Source organism: Brienomyrus brachyistius, unplaced genomic scaffold (assembly GCF_023856365.1).
Source record: "Brienomyrus brachyistius isolate T26 unplaced genomic scaffold, BBRACH_0.4 scaffold35, whole genome shotgun sequence".
Classification (NCBI taxonomy): domain Eukaryota; kingdom Metazoa; phylum Chordata; class Actinopteri; order Osteoglossiformes; family Mormyridae; genus Brienomyrus; species Brienomyrus brachyistius.
In genome coordinates this window covers 3,729,384-3,755,077 of record NW_026042310.1, presented here as the reverse complement: position 1 = coordinate 3,755,077, position 25,694 = coordinate 3,729,384, and the positions used below count along the sequence as shown (strand labels likewise).

Genomic DNA, 25,694 nt, shown 5'->3' with positions numbered 1-25,694 from the left:
TTGGATGTCAACGTTTATTTTAATAAACTGATATGCAGAGAGAGACAGACACAGGCTGGGGAAAAGGCACAGAGTCGGTCATCTAGGAAAGGTGACCAATCCTTGGCTCATGATGGCCTTAATGGTCTGATAACTAATAATTACACTCAGAGTACAGAGCCTGAAACATACGTATACACTGAAATGGCAATAATTCACAAGTAAACTGACACAGGAAACGATGCTCTGCATTAGTTTCATCACAGATTTACTCTTAAAACGACAACAAACTGCAGTGCAGACACACCGATGTGCAAATAAAGACGAAGAGTCGAAAACAACGGTTTCGATAAAGTAGGAGGTGTCAGGTGCATCTGAGGCTGAATTCTGATTGGTGGGGGCCATCTTGGGTCCTTCTTGGTGTTGGGGGTGGCCCAATATGCTGCCTGTCAGCTTTCAGTGTGGGTGGGTGTCCAGCCCATGTTTCCTCCTAGCTTGTGCTCCGGTGTGGTCCAAATCACTGGAATAAATTTTTTTTTTAATGAACACTCGGTGAGAGGATATAATTATCAGGAGGGGAGGGACAGGAAAATCAATCTGCATTCATAATTCACCTGAAACTGGCATTCCAGCAAAATTAGTTTGCTTGGGGAGGTGGTAAAAAAGTGGGGGTTAACAAAGGAGGGGGTAATTTGGAGAGATAACAATAAATCTGACAGGCTTGCAATGTACGGGTTTAAAGTTACAGCATTTCAGACCAATGTGTTTTTCCATATTTTTTATATGCTAAAATACGCATTTACAGGCTTTCACTCATTTTGCATATTAACATGAATTGTGTTAAATTTATAAAAGTGAACAATCTTATAATATCTCTGAGGTGATGCCATACTTTCTTCCGTGAAATTCTTCAGTGTGGCAGAATTTAAGAAATATTATAATACTGTATAGTAACATAAACAATGCAAACAATAATTCTCTCACATGGTGGTGAAACACACTGCAATTAACAGAAAGATGAACTGGTATTTTATATTTATGAGCAAAAGGACTGAAATCACCAAACTGAAAGGATTTAAGTAGAGAACTTGGTGAAGTTCTGCCACACGCCAGCAGAGGGAGACACACTGGACCGCCACTCCGTAAAGAGAGCGTTCGGCTTGGCGATGTGTCGGTGAAATGTTTCATCCCACTTCAGGAGATTTTTTTTTTCGTGAAATTTCAAAATGCAAAAGAACAAAATTTTACGTAAACTGTGGGTTTACGAAATACAGAAACAGTTATGATCACAGCACAATGCTACGATTTCATTCACAGTTATGACTACGGGCCTACATACTTGATCGTGATAACCACTGATGTGCAGAATCAATATCGATTTAAACACAAAAAGTTTTCAGTTTGTTCTGAGCGTAGCGTTTCAAAACTCTAAATGGATTGATCGTAAGATCATTTGGCCCAATTAGCTTTTGTCACAGAGTCAGATTTGCCCCAAAAAACCCAAAAGTGAGTGAAAATGTATCTTGTGAATGTAGAGACACGTAGCGCTCATGTGAGCCTCTGTCTGGACGCCGTCGGAGGCACACGCCTTCGCAGAAGACGGCAGTACAGCGACGTGCTTCCGAGTCTAGCCGCCACCATTTGTGCCGTCGTTTCGGACAAAGCCGTGAATGAGCACCTTCTGTGAAAGGACCCATGACTGTGACTTACCTGGCTACCGATCTCACGGTAAAACGTTCACCGTAACCGTGGCGTGCATGAATTGCGACGCTCACACGTCGCCTGTGACACAGACGTACTTTTTTTTGCGTTCCTTTTGACGCGTCCATCCTGCTTTGCAGGAGCGTGCAGACGACGTGCCAAATGTTAATGAGAATTGATTCACTGCAGTATGAAAGGCTTCGTCATGGCCGGCGAGGGGTTAAACTGCAGTCTCTGAGACAGGAGTCCGGTGCGTGGCATGCTCTGGGCGCCGAAACATGCTGTTCGGAAAGACGCCGACGTACCTGCCGAATCTTGCGCATTCCCCCTATGCATGTGTGTACGGGCGGATCGTCACTCGTGCTGGGTTAAAACGACGATCCGCAGCACAAGTCGCGCCAGGCGCCAACCTCTATGTCCATGTTCTGCTCCTATTCCGAATCATAATTGCTCGGCCGAAGTCCAGCCTGCAGGCACCTGCCTCGGATCCCGCCTTGTCTGTGCTCCTTCCCTTTCTCGCCTGTCTTGCCCTCCCCCCCCACAAGCGCCCCCCCCCCCGCCCCAGGCACTCAGCGATGCTGTCCCTTCTTCCCGACTCCACCCGTCTTAAAAAAAAAAACATTTTAAAAGATGGCTGACACTTGGAGCCGATCTTGCCCTCCGCCCGGGTCCCAAGAGCCCAACCCGTGATTTTCAGAACCGAGAGCTCACAAGTTAGGGTCTCAGGGAACAGGAGGAGCGCTGCTGTGTCCTGCCGGGTGCCCCCAAAGTTCGCTCGCACCCCAGCACCGCTTCAAGCTTAAAAAAAAAAAACAAGCAACTTGTTTGTCCGCTTCGCACCCACTTGCCAGACCGGGCAGCCGAGAGCTGTCTGGTTCCTCATCGAAAGGAGAGATTTAACTTGGGGGGGGGGAAGCGGGGGTCTCCCTTTCCCCTATGCCGCAGACAACTTATATCCCTGCATACGGATGGCTCGGCGTCTCGTAATGCCTCTCACGAAACCTCGCCACGGTAAACACACACAAGCGGCGACAGGCGGCACACACACACATGCACGCACGCTGAAGGCTCGGAAATCATTACTGAAAGTAAACCAAGAAAACAGCAGAGGATGGAGAAGAAAACGAATGGAGGTTTGGCTATGGAGATTCGGATGTGAACTTGTCTGTCGGAGAGCCGGGGAGCCGAATGAGGGAACCGGTGGCCTCCCGCTAACTAGCCAGCTAGCCTTCCGCGCTGGGGAGGGAAGCCCCTGGCCGCTCGCTCGCTGCTTCCTCTTTGTCCTCAGAGAAAGTGCAGATCATCAGTCTACATCTCGTCCTATGAGCAACCGCCCCCCCCCCCCCCCCCCCCCGGCTCTCCACCCCCTCCCCACCACGAGACGAGCTGACCGTTACAAGCTCTCGCCCCCATCGGCGCACACGAACCACGGGGGGGAATCGGGATTCCCTCTGCACGCCCTGTTACTAAATGTTTCACGAACGCAGTTTGATGCAAATGAAAAACAAATAAAGGGATGAATGAGAGGCGGCGGGGGCGGGTGGCGTCGCTCGCTGGCCGCCCGGTAGCGCCGTGACAAAGGGGACAGCCAGCGCCGGTACTGCCGGACGGGCTGAGCCTTATAGCTGCGCGCTCGGGACACGCACACACACGTAGGCACGCACGCGAGCGAGCAAGCACGCACACGCACCTCCTCTCCCGGCGGCGGCGGTGTGGTGGCGGACAGCACGGCGGAGCCTCAGCGCCACTCCGCTCCGGATTCCGCCACGCGCCCGCCACCCGGCTCGCGCCTGCCGCGCCGCCCTGCATCATCGGTGAGCCTGCAGCCTGTCCCGCCACGAGTTTACACCACCGCTCGCTGCCCCAGCTTCCCTGCCGCCTGCCAGAGCATTTTTCTGCCATCCCCGTCTCGCGCCTCGCTCACGCCGATTCCATCCCCCCACCTCAGCCCCCCCCCTGTTAACGCTCAGACGAGCCGTCCCTCCTCACGTGGGGTGGGGGGGGGGGACTTCCGGAGAATGAGCCCGGCCCACCAGCCGTCTGAGACGCGTCGCTGGACCAGTCTGCCGAATGAAACTGGCGTCGGTATTCCCGAGCCAAGATGGACGTGTGTGTGTGTGTGTGTGTGTGTGTGTGTGTGTGTGTGTGTGTGTGTCGGGGGGGAGCCAGCGAGCGTGTGGACTGTCGGCCTTGTGGATGGTAGTGAGAGTGGGAGCGGGCGGGGGTGTGGTGGCGATTCCCTCCCTCTCATCATTAGCTGAATCGCACTATTCCCCCCCTAGCACCCGAGCACTGCAAGAAAATGTCATTCAACCCCCCCCCACCCAACCCTTTCCTCTCCCAATCCCCACCCCCCCTCATTCTTTTGCAGGTCAGTCACAAGGATGACACAAACGATAGTCCGATGCCCAGATGCAGGATAAAAGCAACCGTGTGGAGTCCCACAGCCCCCACTCCGACATTCGGATCGATGTGCTCCGTCTCCGAAGGCGCTTAGGGCTTCTGCCGCCGCGTCACACAGCGCTCGCGTTGCCGTAGTACAGGGGGGGGGGGGGGGGGACCTTCAGATGTCACTGATCCACACAAAGAAAAGGCTGCAGGGAAGCTACATGGACCCAGCGCCACTCTGGCGAAGCTAGAGGCGTCCGATCCAGAAGGAGATAAGGTTTATAAATGCTGACGGATGCCTCGGTGCCTGAGGAGGCACAAAGCAGGCACACGCTTTACATGCAATGCACACACACACACACACACACACACACGAGCGCCACACGCCACGGTGGAGCTCTGCCAACGTTTCCGTTTATATGTCTGCCTACGTGCCAAAAATTAACAGCTTGCCGTGCTGGCACAATGCGTGTGGGGAGCGGGGGGGGTTTATCGCCACTGTGGTCTCGCACACACGCAAACGTCCTCCATCGGCCAGACGGCTCGCCTGGAAACCGAATCGCCAGATTATCGTGTCCCGAGCTGGGAACTGGAGCACGGAGACTGGCACGTCGCTCTGCCTGGACCGCCGACGGGGTCCCGCCCATCTCTGACCGCTTGTCCGCAGAACCTCAACAGACACGGAGAACCACAACATAAGCGACTCCATCTTAGGGTCACCCAAAAAAAAAAAAGAAAAATAAATAGCGGAATTCATCAGGACGCTTCCTTCTCTGAAGGAAGCAAATGAAACTAGATTCTTGTTTTTCCGCAGTGTGCATGTTGATTTCCTGAATGCCCCAAACGGCTAAACGCAGGGACACCGGATGCAGGAGCCCGACATCAGACGGTGCTGGAAGCGTTTGATTCATGTCTGTGTCCGACCTGCCGACTCATCAGCTCGCAGATTCGTATCTTAACAGCTCATCTTTTACCCATGAAGACTCAGACCGCTGGGGTCATGACCCCAATGATCCCATCATACAGGAAGCTTTTTTGATCTCTCTTCTGATCAGCGATTCCCATCACATCACCATGCAGATCAGACAACACGATTACCGAAGGTCCCAAAGTGGACCTTCAGAAGTGTACACCCCCCGCCCCCTGTGCACACGTTCTCCAGCATAATCAGCAAGTTCACGGAACACAGTCAATCAGTCAGTCAAGCCATAATCACTGAAGCACATTTCTGCGACTGATCTGCATTCTTTTCTGAACGAAAATTTCCCGGAGTGATAATGATTCGTATTTAATGCAGAAATGATTGTTTTGTGTTGAGGACACTCAACGCTCGCTTTTTGACAGAAACTCTAATTCTCAGCTTCTTTCAAATGGGGAACTGTACACCTGAGGGGGCTGCAGGGGGAAAAACTCCAGTGTAGATCCTGCCAGTCATATTCCAGATCATCTGAACTTCCCTGTCCATTCACAGGAATCTGCTGCACCAGAGAGTTGGAATATCACCTATTTAATCACTGCTTCTTTAGTAACCAGCAGGTGGCGGTGCGGTTAAAGGCCTGATATTGAAAAGAGTGTCGGCTCCAGTTCCTCTAATGGCAGCTGCGGCAAAGAATTCATTGGCTCAGTAAAAACGAGCAAATGTATAAACAGGTAACATAATATCAGCACCTAATAATTTGTTTCCGTTTACCCAGCTCTAAAAACTTATAGCCGTCAGTGTGTTGGAGGGGCCTCTAGTGGTGGAGGGTCAGTCCGACAGACTCATAAATAAATAAGTGAAGCTCTCACAAAATGCCACCAGGCACAGGGGAAACAAGCTCTCTCATGGCTAAAGTACTGTGGCAAGAAGCTGCAGAAGCATCTCACCATGCTTTCAGGACGACGAGGCGACAGACGCAGCATCCCGTCACGCTGCACAGAGGCACCTGGTCCACGACAGCCAGCCTTCTGTCCTGATCTGGGGTCAAAGGTCATGGCTGCATCGACCCAAGAAATGGCCTGACGCATCACCCAGGATGGCCATGGGATGTGCATGTGTGTGTGTGTGTATGGGGGGGGGGGGGGGGCGGGGCAGCCCCAGACAGATCAATGACCTCTTAGGCTGCTGTGTATATTTTGTTTATCTATCTGCCAAGCTGCTCTTATAAATTTTCATCCCTGAGGGGTCGGGCGGGTTGGGGGTGATTAAATGCCCTAAAATACTCTGTAACCTAATACACCTATTTCCATGTGGATATTTATATATATATATATATGTGTGTGTGTGTGGGTGTGTGTAGAGTACCAGTCAAAAGTTTGGACACACCTACCCATAGAATGATTTATTTGTAACTATTCTCTACATTGTACAATAATTATAACAAAACTACACGATAACATATATGGAATTATGCACTAACTGTATTAAATTGTCATTGAGTATTAAAATATTTAAAAAACAAATTACATTTGTTTGGGCGGGGGGGGGGGGGGGGGGGGGCAGCTCTGTGGGTTGGGACTCGGAAGGTTGCCGGTTCAAATCCCGCAGGCATTAGCGTAATGCCACCATTGGGCCCTTGAGTAAGGCCCTTAACCCCAATTGCTCCAGGGACTGGCTGACCCTACTGTCTCCCCCATGCTAGTTTCATCCCTCTCGGGCTGCTTTTCCAGCTGCCCGGAAGGAGATCCCACATATGCTCCTCTAAAATCATTCAACTGTGTTGGGGTCAGGTGACCAGGTCATGTGATGTGACACTCTATCACTCTCCTTTCGAGGTGGCTTGGTGTGGCCAAACTTTCGTGTGTGTGCATGTAAACAAGTAAATAATAATAATAATTATGATGAGCCTGTTACAGTATATGAATGATTTAATATGGCACAGATATAACATGTGTGCCTTTAATTGCCCCTCGAGAACAAATAAAGTTATTTGAATTGAATTGAATCGAATTGAACACATAACAGCTGTGATGTGTTTTTCAGAGGCACTGTGGCTCAGTGTTCTCCAGTACTCAGACCTTTGCCTTGAGCCCCTGGTTCAATCACCCTGCATTTCCGGACCACACATGTGAGCTCGAGGATCTATCAGCCAAGGAGGGCAGCATGGGCGTAGTCGGTGAGCCCTACAGGGCTAAGGGAAGGGGGGGGGGGGTACAGACCCATGCACAAAACAGGCGTGGTTCATTAAATGACCTGCTCTTTCAACACAGTTAAGCTTGTTTAACCCACGTTCTCTCTCAGCAGCAATGAAAACACCTCAAGCCTAATAAGGCTGCCTGTCAGAAAGAATAGGTGTGTCTATATGTGTGTGTTCGTGTCTGTACTGCTGAAGAATGACCCACATTCCTTAAAACGTAAACCAGGTTCTCATACTTAAAAGGCCAAGTCTTTTCAACTGAAAATTACGATCACTGCCCTTGATAAAACAAATTCGAGGCAAGGGCTGCCTATGAACTCCCTCGTGTGGGTTAAAAGATGAGCGCAGAAGATAATTTAAATCCTTGATAAGTTGTGAATGTTAAACTGTAACGTGAAGGTCTGCAGAGACATTTCACCTTGAAAGAATACAAAGGCATCTGAGAGCGGGAGTGTGACGGACAGTGAAGGAGACGCTCACCTCCACCTAGCAATCTGCTCTTTCTCTTAGTCTCGAGTTCTTTTTTCTTTTATCACTGCTGCATAAACAGCAATTAAACCACACAGAAAGCGGCCATTTCCCCCTTCCTGGTGCCCCCTCCACATCTCCTGCCTGTGGTTGCTTATCCCCTGCTTTTATCTGGGATCAGGAAGTTCTGTGCATTTAAAAGTGAGCTCGGGCGACTACGTGTATGCAGTCACATGCTTTTTCTGGCTCCTTGTTCACTCCCTTATTATGAGCTCAGGGTACATTTTCCTACATCAGCATGTCGATTTATTTTGGATTTGAGTTGCCCTGGAATTCCTACAACACAGTTGTGTTAAATAAACCCTCAGTGTTAAATGAGCCAGCAAGCACTACTTCTGGATTTAGTTGCTTGGATAGACCTGCTTGGGGAATCCAGTGGTCTCAGCCCCATTCGACCCCAGAGCTAAGCAGTATACAGTGTGCTTGACCTGGATCTGTCAAAGAGCAAGTGTGCAATCTGCCCTATTTTTGCATCACAAATTGTCCAGAATTGTGCTGGTTGTATTCTAGTTGTGTGCTGTTCGGTACACTTCAAGTAGTGTCCTGTTTGGCACTCTCCCGGTAGTGTCATATTCAGTACTCTGCCAGTTGTGTCTCACTCGTTACACTCTCCTGGTAGCGTCCTGTTTGACACTCTCCTGGTAGTGTCCTGTTTGGCACTCTCCTGGTAGCGTCCTGTTTGACACTCTCCTGGTAGCGTCCTGTTTGGCACTCTCCTGGTAGTGTCATATTCAGTACTCTGCCAGTTGTGTCTCACTCGTTACACTCCCGGTAGTGTCCTGTTTGACACTCTCCTGGTAGCGTCCTGTTTGACATTCTCCTAGTAGCGTCCTGTTTGGCACTCTCCTGGTAGTGTCATATTCAGTACTCTGCCAGTTGTGTCTCACTCGTTACACTCCCGGTAGTGTCCTGTTTGACACTCTCCTGGTAGCGTCCTGTTTGGTACATTCCCACTTGTACCCTGTTTGGCACTCTCCTGGTAGCGTCCTGTTTGGTACATTCCCACTTGTACCCTGTTTGGCACTCTCCCATTAGTGTCCTGTTCAGTACTCTCCCACTTGCCTGCTCAATACCCTTCCAGTCGTACCCATATCAATACTTTCTCACTTATGCCCTGTTTGGTTCTATCCCGCTTGTGTCCTTCTTAGAACTCTTCCAACTGTGTCCTGCTCTTTACTGTCCTGTTTGTGTCCTTCTTGGTACTCTCCTGATTGTGTCCTGCTCTTTGCTTTCCTGATTGTGTCCTGCTCTTTGCTTTCCTGATTGTGTCCTGCTCTTTACTTTCCTTATTGTGTCCTTCTCGGTACTCTCCTGATTGTGTCCTGCTGGGTACTTTCCTGGGAGTGCCCAGTTCAGTACTCTCCCACTTGTGTCCTGCTCGATACTCTACCGATTGTGTCCTGCTCTTTGCTTTCCTAATTGTGTCCTTCTTGGTACTCTCCTGATTGTGTCCTGCTTTGGTACTTTCCTTGGGAGTGCCTTGTTCAATACTCTCCCAATTTTGTCCTGCTCAGTTCTCTCCTGATTGCATTCTGCTTAGTACATTCCTGACTGTGTACTTTCCAGATTGTGTCCTGCTTGGTACTCTACTGGTTGTGTCCTGATTTTCACATTCATTCTGAAGTAGCTTCATTAGTTTATTGAACGCACACTGGTTCATTAAAAAATGACTACTCAGTGTTGCATTTTGCCTAATGTACCCCCTTGGAAGAAGGCCGTACTTGCTTTCATCAGGATTACGTTTCCAAAAAAAAAAAAACATTTCTCAAAATAAGAATGCCACACATGACCTTCAAAGAAAGTCCACACAATAACTCCCTTAATCCCATGAGCCCCAGACAGTTTCGAAGTGGAACTGAAAGGCTGGGAAGCGTGTTTCTGGGAGCTCAACCAATTTCAGCCAGCAGGCTCCTGTGCTGTCAAGGCAATGAGCGCCTTCACAAATCAGCGCAACACTGACCCTGATGCATGTCCAGGCAGGCATCTCCCGAAAGGTCCACACAGAGTACATGCCTTCTTAAAAAGCCAGTTTAATTTATCTAGGAGAAGGAAGATAAAACACAGCAGAGAAAAAGAATCCAAAAATTCACATGGAGGACGTCGACAATGAGTTGACATTGAGTTATCGGGGGTGTGCTTATACTATACTGTTTTGAGGCACTCTAGGGTGGGGTTTGCAACCATCAGTCTGGTCTGTGGCCAGAATTCCACCGCATCATGGAACGGTGGGAGATTTGCAGAGGGATTGGCTAATTGCCAAAAGTGAACCATATATCTTCAGTCTTTAATGACTAATTACATCCACTTGATGGGCAGAGGTGGCTTGATGGTTGCGGACGTGCACTTGTAATTGAAAGATTGCAAGCACTGCTTCCCGGTCGCTGAATTAGCTGCCCCCCGCTATGTCACGACGTCACATATGGGTTCAATGCGGAGGACACACTTCATCGTTGTGCACTGTGTGCTGTGCTGTGTCAACAATGACAATTAATCATTGAATTTTAAAATTTGTAATTATTGTGGTCGCATCTAAAAAAACAGTTAAGGTTATGAGATCGCTGATAGATCTGCCAGCAAACCCTGCCCAGTCCATGAAGCTATTGTAAGATGCAAACCAGTCCACAGACATCCACACCTACTCAAGGGCACCCAATTTGTTTGGGAGTATCAAGCAACTTTCACATAAACTGCTACCAGTCATCTTCACCATCTCCTGGGCAGGGGCCCTCATCCAGCACAACTTCCACACATTACCCCTTTTTACAGCCATCTACACAGGTAGCTGCTCTGTTTCCACTGATGTTAGAGGCCTTCCGAACAAAACTGGTTCATTTCAGTGCTGAGCTGTTCACTCAAGCTAAACACTGACTGAATGTTCGAGCGACTGACGTTCAGCTTAATGACTCTTAACGGACACCTCATGTAATGCGCCATGTTGCCTTGACGACTCGGGTGAGCCCCAGGGAAAGCTAGTAGGTTGTACAGTTAACTCCCTGGATGTGATTCTAAACCATACAACCTACTACCTCAACCCGGTGGCGCACGGTTCCTGCAGAATTGTCTTTGCCGAAAGAGACGGCTCACTCTCCACTGCAATCTCCAGGACTAAATGGGACATTAAACATTAGTAGATAATTTATCTAAGTAAAAAATCCGCCGAATAACTCTGAAACTCTTTTTCATCCTACAAGTCCTTCTTTCCGGTAATAAAATGCATCTCCGTGATTCTGAGCCACGGCTCTTAGACAAAATATTTGAGCACCTAGAGTGAATTCTCTGACCTTGACGTCAGCTCTGCAGCAGACACAGAAAAAAAAATAACCCACCAAAACAGCGGTATTGAAAAGGTGAAAATTGCTGCGCTGTGATATTTTCATAAAGATTCACTCAAATTTCGCATTCAGGGAGTAGAGTTTCAAAACATTATCGCAGGTCATACGAGTCACTATTCTCTATTGATTCTGTCTGCAAATAGTAGCCAATGAAACACGTATTATATGCAGTTACATGCCAACAAACACCATTATTTGCAGCAATATTGAAATACACAACAATAAATAAGAATAACTGAGCCTACGGACCTGATTTTGAGGGCAACCACTTCACATTCCTTGCAAATTTCTTCTGACTGGTTATGCACTTGTAACGTACTTGACTGTGGGGGGGGGGGATGCATTAGTGTACATTCAACCACTAAGTTAAATAACAAACGCTGCATATGCAGGATTGGACGTGACTGTGGTGAAGGGCGGGGAAAAGGATGAATGGTAACTGAGGAAACTAGCCGAGTCCCTGGGAGGTGGAACCCCTGGCCGACAGTCACCCTTGCCACAGAGACACCGACCCACAGAGCCAAGCTTGTGTCATCACAGTCACCACAAGTTCGGATCTACGGGTTTGTGACAAGTGGCCATCTAGGCGCGGGGCAGGCGAGGACCGGGAGGCTCGGCTGACCTCACCAACGTTACCACATGTGCTTCCGCTGTCACGTGACTCAAAAGACAGTGAGTAAACTTGGAATTTCAGGACTACCCATCCCTACCTAAATGGCCCAACCGCTACTGGTCACATGATCTCACGGGTCATTAATTCTAAAACAAATCACGACTCTTTCGCTTACGACTCCCCGCAAATACACTCGTCGCTCCAGGGTCAGCTTCGAAGTTGGGATACGTGTAAGTATAAATTACTTTCTCTTTACACGTTCGAAAACACACAAATATGATGTGTTCTTCATGAAGAACTTGGCTTCATCAGTCAGAAGAAGATAAAAGGTGTTTACCTTCCAATCTGTTCTAGCACCATCTCTCAAGGGGCACACCACCCCTGTCCAGTCCTGTAACAATTAGAGGAAAAAAGAGATGGAATACTCATCAAACGTGCCAATAACAGCATTTACGTGTGCCTATATTTAAAATGGAGTCCATAATTAAGCTATGGACCGTCCCAAAGTTGTTTATTCTATCACACCAACGCTGCTCTGTGGTTCAGCGCTGACATATCAGAATCGACACCCCCTCATCCTACGAGCAGCTGGCCAGTGAAGTAAGAAGGCCTCTGTCCGAACACGGAAAATATCCCAGGATGCAACGGCAGCTCGGAGCCTCTCTGCACGCTGTAACAGGTCATCAGCTGCCCCTGACTCCACCCTAGACATCACCCCCCCGATGCGCTCATTCTACATCCTGGTGGAGAATGCTTTGCTTCTGTTTAGTCATTTCCAACCGCGGTCAGAATTGCTGTGACTCCTGCAGTTCTTTGTGGAGCTTCATACTTAGCGTGGAAGTGGGGTGGGGTTGTGGGGACTATGGCGAACCTTGGTAGAAATATGATGTAACAGACAAAGTTGGAGGGGGGGGGGGGCATGATAGAATGTCTGCCTATGTTGGGGTACACAGAGGCAGTCCGTCCATGTCGGCATCCAGTCGTACCTGTATTTCACTCTTACTCACCCCCTGGACGTTTACTTGGTCGGTCCTCCCAGGGGGCTGGCAGTATGGCTATAAGGAAGAGGAAGAGCACTGCCAACACTCCAAAGCTCGCAGAATGGCTGACAGCGGACATGGACTCATGTCGGCCCCGCCCCGCACACGCTTAGCGACTCCCTCCATCTTCCTGGCCACAGGAGGGTCACAAACTTCCGGCTTACGGGAATCAGCCTACAGCCCAGCTCCACACCAAGCTGCCATCGTCCATCAATTTGGTCTGTCAGCGGGGCGGCTGACAGGTCACCTCCATTTCCTTGGACACCTAGAAGAGGAGGGAAGGGCTTCAGCCAATTCGGTGGACGTTGGGAAAACCAGGAAGGCCGAGCCGGACAAAGATTCCGAGAACCAGCGAGCTGAAGCTCCGGTGATCTGGAACTTTCTAGACTTTTGATTATGGAGGGAATCTGGTGCCAGTTTTTCGGATGCAGCTCTGTGGGGGTAATTAAAAATCTGTATGATAACCATGATAACACTTCCATTTGGCTGTGCGCCATTCATTCTGCCAGGGGAAAATAATGAAGATGAGAAATATGGGCACTGTAATCCTATTTCAGGAGATACCTGGAATGCAGATGGGTGAAAATGATACTTATATTCTCTTTCATTCAGTCTAGGGAAAAAAATGGAAACAATCTCTACTCTTCATATCACCGAGGATTCAGGACAAAGTGAAGAAAGGATTAGCTTGGATATGAATGTAAATATTAGGAGAGAAATATTGTTTTAAGAATAGAGACACGTTAATAGAAGATCAGGAGGTGGAGTGTGATGCTGGCGAGGACAGTCTCTGAATTTATATACGGGGGGGGGGGGGGGGGGGCAGTCTAGAAATAGACTGGAAAAGGTCTGCAGTCCAGCATAACTGTGACTCCGCTCAGGAGGGGAAGTCGGACATGAGGGAAGTCGGCAGGTGGCCTCACGCGTTAGGGGGTGTAATTAGCGAAGCGAATGCAAGGTGCCACGGTCTGTTGGCCCTCTGTCTTCCAACGAAATTATGAACTTTTACCGTCAACACAGATATAACTAGTTAACCGAGGGCCAGTTCGGAGAACGATGAAAAAACGCCGATATTAGACAAACGAAGGAGTGAGACGGGATGAAGCAAGACTGCCGGCCTCCTGACATATTCTGAGCTTCCCAATTCCAAGCAGAGGGGTTTAGCGCGTATCCTGGGTTCGGAGGAGCCGTCCGTGTGACTCCCCAACTGTGCTGTACTCGTTTCTCACTCCAGGTTAGTGCATCACCCGCGGAAAATTTTATAAACCTGCCTCTTCTGCTGTACGCAGTTCCAAGTATCTGGGTGCTTGAGCTCATGGCTTCAGATGTTGCCAGCAGAGGCGTTTCATGCATAAGGATGCCGCTTACAGCGACTGTTAGGACGCAGCTCTTCCCACAATGCCCCACGGCCCAGGGGGCCTTTGTTGGCTGTGTCCCTGTAACACCCGCTGAGACTGCTGTCTAAATACGCCACTGGCACACAGGGATGTAGTCAAACATTGAACAGACTTCCTTTGAGCCGTGTTTATCAAGCAGTTTCTTAGGCAGGTGCCAAAGCGTATATTCCTATCTGTGTTGTAGCTTGAAATAAACATCATACGGCTCAGAAGAAGAATTTAAAGGCTTTATTGCAACAGAAAGGCATTAGGATCTCAGTGTTACTAAGCCAGGATTTACATCAGTTGAGAGAGACATTAAAAACCTATTTAAACATGCAGATTGTGACTTGTAAATCTGTAACTCTGTAGCCTTGGACACTGTTACAATTAAATATCCCTGGAAACGCCACCGGTGACGTCTACGGCAGTTGGGCGAAGACCGCCCAATCCCATCTCCAGCTGGAAGTTTGGCCCACAGATCCAGCGCCCTCTGGTGGAACCAGAGTGCATGAAGATTCTAACATGGTTGGACCTGCTGAGGTGTGGACGAGGATTCGGCACAGCTGCCAAAGCTGCCACATCCGGATCCGCCCATGAAGCCAGCCCCCCTCGCCATAAAAGGAAGCAGTGCATTAGGTATTTTATTTGGCTTGTCCTCCATCTCTATCCTGGGTGCAGCCCATCACAGGGCGCATGGGTGGAGGTCTTAAGTGAGATGTCCCGCCCTTCAGGCTCAGGCTCATCTGCACATCCAAACCAGCATTCAAATGGGCCTCGGTCTCCCCAGTGCGTTTTCGTTGAAGCCCCTTTAAGACACAGACTCCCCCTTATGCCGATGGTCTACGGCGGAGATCAGAGCAAATAGCTTCCGGCGTGCCAGCTGTCTCCCACGGTTAACTGGCGATTTCCGGCAGCCGCGGCGGGAGCTAGCCGGCCTTCCGGACACCGGCCGTTGGATGAAGGGGGATCCGGGAATCTAGGAAAATCAGAAAAGCTCCCAGCCCGATGACACCCGACCCAGATTCCACCAGAAGGGACGTCCGGGCTGCAGAGACGCTGCTTGTGTGACCGATTGATTGAGCGGTTTGGCTTTTAGGGTAACGTGCAGAACGCAAACCTGCAGCTGAACCAGGCCGCCAACTTCCAGAATCTTCAGAGGAAGAGGAGAATTCTGGGAGCTGGGAAGTTATCGATGGAACCTGTCTGAAAGATCTCTGCCCTTCAGGAACACATGACCTCGCCTCCCCCCCTCCGATCCTGGCAGATGGACGACTAGGCCGATCACTCACAGGGGGTGCCGAGCGCACCAGGTAAATACGCCCCCCCCCGCCGCTCACCCCTCTCAGCTTCTTCAGACTATTTCTTTTCCTTAAACCAAACCAATGAAGCTTCTTCTGGCTCCTGGTCCAAAGATGACAGTCGAACATCCGAATGGGGGGGAATGTTCCTGTAGCACGGCGCTCTTCGTGTAAAAGGCTACCCAGTGACGGGCTGGGCTAATGCTTCAGGCTCTCGCTTTCCTCCTCAGCTGGGTCTCTGTCAACTCGATAAGTAGCCCATGCTCATTTTGCAGAATCCGCTGCATGTGACACATCAAGGTCAAGATCCCTCAGCGAGGAAGGTGAGGATGGACCTTTTGTGCTACTGTAGCTATGAAATGCTTCAAAAGGCCTGCGGAGGCATTTACTCATGGAGGTTTCACCCCCCCCAGTGACCATGAGGAAACAGACCCAACGTCTGAAACAAACAAACAGGCGTGTCCACGAGGAAGCGATCATATGGATCACTGGGGTGGGGGGCGGGGGAGACAGTCTCAATCTGCGTAGAAAATCCCGGGAGGCCTCTGATAAACAACACGCCCCCCACCCCAGCTCGCTTACACATCCAGGATCAGAGGTCAGTGGAAGTCAGGGGAAGGTGCCCCAGGAGGGACCACCTCCCCCCCCCAAGACACACACACAAAACAGACAAGCAGGAGAGAGACAGACAACCCCCCCCTCCCCCACCATAATTGTGTAATGAAGATTCAGCGCCGCTGGGATGAAGGTTAACACATGGAGCCCAGATACACACACAGACACACACAGAGACAAAGACATCGACACACAGAGACAGACACTCACAGACACTGACATAGACACAGATATAGACAACAATATAGACAGACACAGACAGACACTGACACAGACACACGCAGACACTGACATAGACACACACAAACAGACACTGACACAGACACACGCAGACACTGACATAGACACACACAAACACTGATACAGGCACACACAGACACTGACATAGACACACACAGACAGACACAGACACCGATACAGACACTGACATAGACACAGATATAGACAACAACATAGACAGACACAGACAGACACTGATACAGACACACACAGACACTGACATAGACACACACAAACAGACACAGACACCGATACAGACACTGACATAGACACAGATATAGACAACAACATAGACAGACACAAACAGACACTGATACAGACAATGACATAGACATAGATATAGACAACGATATAGACAAACACAGCCAGACAGTGACACAGACAGACACAGGTCATTGTGTTCAAACATGTGCCACATGTAACCGTGTCACAGGCCCCGTAGCCCAATCGGGACTCTCCTGTACACGTTCAGTCACACGCGCCGCCTGGCAGGCCTCCAATCGAGCCAGGCGCTTTTCCATCCCTTCCAGATCTCTGTCTCTCTCTGTTCCCAAATGTCACCCCTTCATGTGGGCCACATGGGGAAGCCAGAGTAGCATCCTGCTCCAGTTGGACAGCGAAAGCTTTTAAATGACATTTATGAAGACCGTAAAATTAATATCAATAAGTATGGTTGCCATGGTGAGGATTAATTCCACAAATGCAGAACGCAAAACATGACGTTTTGCATCGACATTCCCTAACAAAAATCCTGGATGGGGGAAAACTGTTGTCCTGGCAACAGGCTTCTCCATAAACAAAGAGCATTTCCATGGTCTGGTGAATCCCGCTTGGGAGAGTCTGGTGATCACGCAGTCCTCCAGTGCAACGGATGAGGACGGCACCATGTTTTAATTAGCAAAACTTACGTGGGAGCCTCACCGAGACCCCAGGGGACAGAGCCGCACGTATCCCCAGGGCGCATCAGCGCGATGTTTATGGAGAGGCGGTCGATCGATTTTAATGAGGCGGCCCACAGTGACGGAGTCGGGGACTCGCAGTGCCATGCAAAGCCACTGAACAAACGTGCTGTGTTAAGTAGCTGGACGGACTTATGCTGAAGGAGGGTGCGGGACTAACACCAGACCAGGCATAGTTAATAGGAACACAGTGTTAAGCTCACGGGTGCTAAGGTGTCTAGTGCGAAGCTCGCTAATTTTAAGCTTGCTGGTGTTATGATGACCAGTGTTAAAAAGTCCATTGTTACGTCGATCAATGTTAAGCTGTCCCATTTTAATTTAATCAATGTTGAGCCGTCCAGTGTTAATCTAATCAATGTTCAGCTGTCCAGTGTTAATTTAATGTTCAGCTGTCCAATGTTAATTTAATGTTCAGCTGTCCAGTGTTAATTTAATGTTCAGCTGTCCAGTGTTAATTTAATGTTCAGCTGTTCAGTGTTAATTTAATGTTCAGCTGTCCAGTGTTAAGCATGCCACAATGCGCCTGCATCTAGCCCCTTGGTCCAACGCACCTTATAAAGGCATAACAAATGGATCTGGGAGCTGATTGGTAAACAAAGGTCAGCTGATCTGCCGGGCCTTGGAGAGGACCGGCGTGTTGTGAGCATGTGAGAGGAACAACACAGCCGTGAAGGCGGCAAAGGAACCGCTAAGGGGAGCAGCTTGGCGATTAGCATCGTCAACACAGTTTTAATGAGCACGCTCCACGTTGCAGGTGGCTGATTGGCTGTTCACAGGCTTAACACGGCACGATGTAGTAGCTGGCAAACCTGCTGAAATCCTGCTGACCACAACCTGCCTACCCTAACCGTAACCATAAACCAAACCGGTGCTCACGGCCGGCCCAGTGGATTATGGTTCGTGGTTCCTCAGCTCCTGTTGACGGATGTGACTCCTGGATCAGGTCTGTTGGTTCTGTTCCAGCACCTGAAGCTGTTGCTCTGAGCTTGAAGCTGATTAAAGGGAAGCTGGGGCGCAGCGTGGTCACACCAAAAGTCCCCCCCCCCCCCGACTGTGTTAAAGACGCGACACACCGGCCAATCCCGGTCTGCCCCACCCCCCACTCACCGTAACCAAACCCCACACTACCATCTTAAAAAGCACCGACAGACTCGCCGTGTGCCCAGCTGCCCCGTGAAATTACCCCAATTAGCTCAAGGCTTCGGGTAAATACTGGAGATTTAATCCCTAATTAGGTTCCTGGAAGGCAATCAGCGGTAATTACACGGTAACATCCCGAAAGCCGGATCCACGAGGCCGAGGAGAGATGGAGTTTGAGAATTCCTGAAGAGGACCGTGAAATCAACTCAGCGGCCCTCGGCTCACACACAGAGCTGCCGTGTAACTCTGCCACAGTCTCTGGAGGTCCTCATTTTAGACGTTATGCTGTAGTCTGAGCACCTTGTCTCGATTCGCCCAGTGGCGGAGGTTCTGTCCGGCTCGGCGTTCCTCCTCCTCATCTGTTACTGGGTCGGGCTGTGAATTTCGACCTTTAGAGGCACATTATAACCGGTGCTACAAACCTCCGTGTCCTGGTGGGCTAATTGAGGCTAATCTGTGAAACACTGTTTACACAGAGACCGCAGGCCACAGACTACGGACACAAGCGCTCGTGTTCAAAATGGCTCCCGCCCTGGTGGTGGTCAAAATCGGTCACCACGGTCTGCTGTCACCTTCGCCGGAATGTTTACTGCCATCGGTGCCTCCATGACAAGTCCTTGCAGCTGGAGGGTGTTTTGTCGTGCACAGCCTTCCACCGTATCATGAGCTGGGTCCTCTTGACATCATTCAAAAGAAAGTTAACCAGCGCAGAGACATTCTCTCAGTTTTAATTTTGCCTCAAAAACAGACATATCGAGCCCCTTTGACGACACACAGCTCGCTGAATCGAAGCGAGCGATGTCCGGAAGGAGAGGATATGGACCCCTTGCCGGTGTAGGGGGGGATGGTGCTGTATGACCTGTGAAAAGACGACCGTTGGCATGCAGGCCGTGTGTCACCGGGTCTATCAGCGGTGGGACGGTTAAATCCAGATTACGGGGCAAATGGAAGAAACCAGCTGCTGGCTGGCCAAAATATAAGCAAAGCACGAGATAAAGATGTATACAAAACTGCTTTTAGCGGAATGCTGCATTAAACAGCCCAACTGAACAATGGGCAGGGCTGCCGACTTTGGCCGGCTGGCTGGAGTGAGATTTTTCAATTCGAGACGAGTCTGCACGCGCATTTATGTAACAGTTTGTAAATAGTCTGTAGGGTGTGCAAACTACCCAATGCTTTTGATGTAGCTAATTTTAGGTTTGTAATGGAATAATATAGATTTATCGGAAGATTTCCGCAGTGAGCGTGAGAGTCTGAAAGCGTGAGTGGTCACGCCAGATGTGTGAGAGTTGGCAACCCTGGAAAAGGGGAATATAAAATATTCTGTGAAACAGACCTCCTCCTGCCTGTTTATGCCATTTTTAAGTGTCCTTTTTACACTGGAATCACTGATTTCCACTCAGGTGGGCGGAGCTTACAGTGCAGTTTCCCCACCTCTGGGCCGGGTCGGGCCTGTGGGCATGTTTATTAAACCCAGGAATGTCTCACCTGGTAAAAGTGGCTATACTCATAGGGTACAGAAAGCAGGATAAAAGGGTTATAAAGTGTTATAAAACGTTATTGAGGGTCGATCACGGCCACTGTGAGTACAGAATGACACCCTAAGTGAGAACCTTAGCTCATTTCATTTTTCACATCAATTTAATGATCTAGTCTCACTTACTAATGATTTAATAAATTTAATCCAGATAATAAATTAATGTTTTAATAAGTCTTAGCAGGCAAAATCTGCCACTATCTGATTGGATTTGAAAACCTGTGTACATGTCATATACAGTAACACAGGACATTGACTGCACCTTCATAATGCATTCATAGAACATTCAGTGCACTTTCATAATGCATTCATAGAACATTCCGTGCACCTTCATAATGCATTCATAAGCAGAGCATGCTAACATGCTAACACACATTAACTCTTTGAATATACATTAATAATATGCATTATATGATAATGACAAACATTATAATTATATAATGTCTGTTATTGATGTATATTAAAGCTGTTACAGTATGTTAGGAAGTTATGGTATTCCTTCATGCTGCTTATGAATGTTCCATAAATTATATGAATGATGTGAATCATGAAGGCATTACGAAGGTGCAGCTGCCTCATTAAGAGAGTATTACCATATCTACTGTAAATATAGAAAAACGCCCAGTTAATTAATGACACCCCCTATTAGCGATCTGACCACACCGTGAAATATCAGGTGACCGCCATCGGACGCCAGTGCAGAACAACGACAGGAGGGGGGAGGCAGAATTAAGTATCAATGGCGAGCAGGGAACTGAACACATGTGTTCGCCCTTAAAATACCCCTGTAGAAAAACCATCCAAATAGACATATTTTGGAGCATCTTTCAGCGCCATGGGGGGTAAACATGAACAGAGGAAACACAGCGATATTTCCGGTACTCACCGATGGGGGGCTTCTCTGTTTGAAGCCTCTAAACGTTTCCATCCTGTAAAAGAAAAATATATAAATTGAAATAACGACTAGATCATATCTTAAATATGTTTGTTTCCGAATATGCAATGATTTTTAAAAAATAAAACTCGTTTTTATTTGTAAAAACGATAGGAATGACGTAACCGTGTGGTGGAGCGGTTTGAAAAGTCACAAGACCGATCTGACTTAAATGTCCACCATTTATTACACCGCATAAACGGAAACGCGGCTGAGCGGGCGATGGTCTCCCTATTCCGAGTTACTGCGGCTGTGCGGAGCTGAGTGAGCCTTTATAGCGACAGAAAGTTCCGGAGACATCCTTACAGCTACGGCACAACTTCTAACCAACACGCATCAAGACACGGTCCTGCCGCGACGTCAGAGTATCCCTCCCTCATCATCATCATCATCATCAAACAAACGTGCATATCGCATATATTCATATTCCCGGCTTCTGATTGGCTGAACCTGATTGGCCGCAACATGTTGCATTATGGGTAAAGGAAATGGCTGGACATTCTGCCCTGCAGGTCTGGAACCTCAGTGTCTCCCTGTGGGCTACCTCTACCCCCAGAGGGCCGCCCCCCACTAGGCCAACGGGCCCCCGGGTGCGTCCAACAAAGCCCCCCCACCGTACTACTGCCCCCATCCATTGTTCCCCATTAACTCATTACATGCGACACCACGGGTCCACTGAACAGCATGACTCTCTTCCTGGGGGGTATGGGGACAAAATAGTCCCCCCCGGGGCGCGTGTGTGCCGTGTGCCCCTGACCCATGTCTGCTGGTGTCTGGTGCTCAGTTGCTCCCAACATATATCCATAATAAGCATTACAAACATATCCAATCACTTATCTGGAAAGTTCCATGATTACCCCCACCCCCCCCCCCAAGCAGAGGGAACTGCAACATTTTGACATCAAGTGCAAGACAACTGTTACATTACAGCGCTTAACCTCATTAGAGCTATTTATACACCAGGGCATCCTTTACGGAGGTGATTCGGGGTCTCGATGGGACAGCTCTGATGTATGAGATCTGTACGACCTTCTGGAGTCCTTTGGCCAGGAGTATGGGTGCTCAAACACTGCTAAGATGAGGAGAAACGAAAAACAAGATAAAACAATGTAGGATGTAGGGGCAGTATGGAGGTAAGACGTAGGTGCAATGTGTTCAGATTGAAGGGAAGGTATAGTGCCTTCATCTTAAAGGGAAGGTGCAATGCTTTCAGATTGAAGGGAAGGTATAGTGCCTTCATCTTAAAGGGAAGGTGCAATGTGTTCGGATTATATTTGCATGACACAGTGCAACCTGTACTGCAGTGAAAAACAAAGCAAGTATGAATACTGCTAAATGAGCTTCAAACTGGCACGTTTCCCAGAACAGCCATTCTGACATGTCAACATTCCTGAGGACCAACAGAGGGCGACATCACAGCAACACCATCGAGTTCCAACTGCAGGACGTGAAGTTAAACGCAGAAGCAAAGATGAGGCTGAAGAGGGGCTGCCTGTTAATCAAACCCACCTTGAAAAGATCATCTGGAAAAAAAAAATGAATCATCGCAAAACAGCTTTAGCAAAGTCGACGTAAAGCACGAGTCGATCGCTTAGCGACTCCGTCTTCCCATCCTGTGGCCTGACTGAACTGTGGTTGGTCAGAGATTATTCTGTCAGTCGCTCGGAGGCGTTTCATTGGACAATTCATCGAACTGGCAGGACGTAGTGGCTTTTTCCCATAATGCACTTTCAGGAACTTTCAGGAATGTGTGAAACATGCCGCGCGGTAGGATTGTAATGTTTTTACATTAGATATGACACATTCATCTCCCTTGCTTGGGGGGCTGTTGCAGATATGGGGGGGGGATGTGTGGGGTGCTGCTCCATCATCAATTAATAGTATTACCATCAGATTACGCCCATGTGACACATGACACTGGCCAGTCAAAATGCAGGGAGGGGGTCGCATTTGAACCTGAATGGCTCATCCTTGGGTGGTGGTGGTGGTGGTGGTGGGGGCAGTTTGCCTTGATGGAGCACTTCCTGGGTGCCTCATCGTGCCTGTTCACAGTTTTACCTCCAGCTCTCGCCGCCTTAACGCAGATACTTCACTCAGACTGCCGCGGTAAGTATAAGCTCTATAATCAGCTGCGCGTAAAATACAGGTTTTATGACTCTTGTGCCGGTGTGACAACACACTGCAGATGAGGTGAGCTGAGGCACTGCGATGGTGCTGAGCAGGATGCCATGAGGCCAGGCGGGCCCGGTTTATCGCGCAGAGGGGAATGGAGAGGCACTGCACAGAAGCGGACAATGGGGCTCAGCTCAGCCCAGTTCAAAGACGACATCAGAGAGAAAGCGAAGCAGTCTAATTTCAGCGACCGAACCCGTCGGCCGAGCAGCCGCAACCAAAATATGATTCCATCTTCGCGTGACAATCTGTTTTTAAATAAAATGCGAGCTGTACTGGTATCCATGGTGCCAGGGAAAAGATCAGATCTGCACAACACAAAAAACAGCAGCAATACTCTTGTGCCATGGTATCATATATCTGAGAATGGGGGTAAGTTTAAATGTATTTTAATTTTTTGCTCAGAAGCCTCATTTACTGACCTATAAACACCAAAACCAGAGAGTAACCCAGAGGCCGGCCTGAAGTGTGTTATCACAGCAGCACTGCGGTGACGGTGCGTTACACACACTAAGAATGACACAGCCACTGTCGCCACCAAGGCGACCCCCCCCCCCCGGCCACTTAATCGCATCTTTTCCCCCCGATCGGTACTGCTCTCGGAGTCACCATGGAAACACCCCAATCATCATCAAGCCAGAAAAGGCCTTCTATGCCCTCGGTCCCGTCAGGGGCTGTGTCATTCCAGCACCCTCTGTACCCAGCATGCACCACAACGTAGCACAGCAGCCCAAAAAGCCATCTCATATTCTAGGTTCCACATGTAAATATATCTACAATTCACCTGTAGTATAATCTGTATAAATATATCTACAATCCAGCTATGCATGTCTAACACAAAAATAAATGCTACCAAACCTGCTCTTTTTGGCTTTTAATGCTTTAACATACGTAGCTCTTAAATATGTCTGTAAAACTCATGTAAAACCAACGATCATGTTCTAATAGCCACCCCTCCTCACAGAAGCCAGTCCCCCCCCCCCAGAATCTTAAACAAAAAGGGATGTCAGACGCTGTGACCAAACAGAACCTCCACATTGTACTGTGACAAGATTTCCTCTCTACAATGTCCTCTGTGCAGAAATATGGTTACATATATTAGAATTTCACTTTGGAGAAAAAAAAACTATTGCATATATATCATATACTATTATTATTATTATTAATATATACTATTACATAGACAGATCCACACACATTTAAAAATTGTCTTTATAGGTTTATATTTCTATGTTGTTAAATTTAAGATAATTTTAATCGACAAATTGAACATGAATACAATTTTAAAATGGTGTAAGTAAAACACTTGTTCAATCGCAGCAAACATTAAAAATTATGACAAAGCTTATGAAGTAACCTGACCTGCCACTGATTTATTATTATTATTATTATTATTATAAATAGACCCTGCTCCCCCACCTCCCCCCCCACCCCCTTAGCGTCCCCACCATCAGTGTCCGCTTTTCTGATTTGCATTAATCCATCCGAGGCCCAGATCAGGTGCGTGAGGGTTAGCCACTTTCCCACGGTCCGAGAGCTAAAGCCAAAACCCCCACCACCTTCCTAGAAGACGGCCATCTGCTCTATTCGACTACTGGGGTGGGGGTTGGGGGGCAAACACCAGCTCCAAGAACAGATTAAGCGTTCCAGCAGACCCCTCTCCCCCCGAAAGCAGTGACCGCAGCTCACTTCCCATTCCCCTCCTTTAACTTTCCACGCCTCGAGTTTCCGATTCAGAAGAAGACTGATGTCCCTCGCTCGGATCCTACTGCGACGTGTCACACCGACGACACCAAACCACTGCTTACCGACGTCTGACGCTCACGCACATTCCGGAACGCTCTGACGGCCACATCGGACATTGCGATTCCTCACGGCTAGACGAGCATTTTGAGTCCCGGTGTTGTTTCACAGTCTGAGCGCTTATTTTTTAGCTACTGCTGAGTCGGACGACAATTCTATCACTGAGAGATCCCATGTTAAAAATGATTCACATATAAATAATGATAATAATAATTCTAGTTTGAAATGAGCTTGATGTCTAAAAGCGGTGAAACTCGCATAGAGATCCGACGACACCTCGTGCCCTGAGGCCAGAGCGGAGCATGCTTGTGTGACCTGACTGCACGAATATCCCTCAAACAAGCGGCAGGAAGTTCCCTGCATCAGTCTTTCCCTTCCGCCTGGCATAAAAGCAGCAGCATTGCGCTGTCGTCGGTCCAGTCGAGAACCCCGAAAAACAAAGCTCACGGCAGCTGGAAGGACACAGCTTTCATGCACTGTCAGACTTATAATACCGGTGGAAAATTGAAGCCAGGCCCGAATCCTAATTAAAACGGCATTCCCAGGGACGCCCCTCGAACAATGGGGTCCTCACAGCCCCCCCACACTCCCCCCCCCCAAAAAAATTGTAACACGTGAGGCAAGAGACGTAGATTCATCCAGAAAAAAAAGCACATGCCCAACCCAGCAAAAAGAAACAATGCGAGATGAAGAGTACCTTCCGGAATAGAGCCGCTCTGTCTCCGAACGAGGGATGGGGGTCTCGCTCTCATGTTGATCATGTGACAGGAGCTCTTCCAATCTCCTCTGGCTCTCCACCCCTTCCCGCAAACTGTCTTGAGCTGAGGTTTTATTTCACATCCGCTGTATGAGGAAGGGTGGGCCCGAATGCACCATGCAGC

At 48.8% G+C, this 25,694-nt stretch overlaps 1 long non-coding RNA gene across 3 annotated transcripts; it reads right to left on the bottom strand.

Moving 5' to 3' along the window:
• Nucleotides 1–25,694, bottom strand: LOC125721737 (uncharacterized). 3 transcript variants are annotated; one of them, XR_007385952.1, is made up of 5 exons: nucleotides 25,511–25,694; nucleotides 20,791–20,833; nucleotides 12,665–12,962; nucleotides 11,995–12,048; nucleotides 1–499 (listed from the first exon to the last, which is right to left on the bottom strand). It is a non-coding gene; the product is annotated as an uncharacterized LOC125721737 (long non-coding RNA). The 3 variants fall into 3 exon arrangements; XR_007385953.1 differs by lacking the exon at nucleotides 25,511–25,694 and adding an exon at nucleotides 24,819–24,885; XR_007385950.1 differs by lacking the exon at nucleotides 25,511–25,694 and adding an exon at nucleotides 21,145–21,336.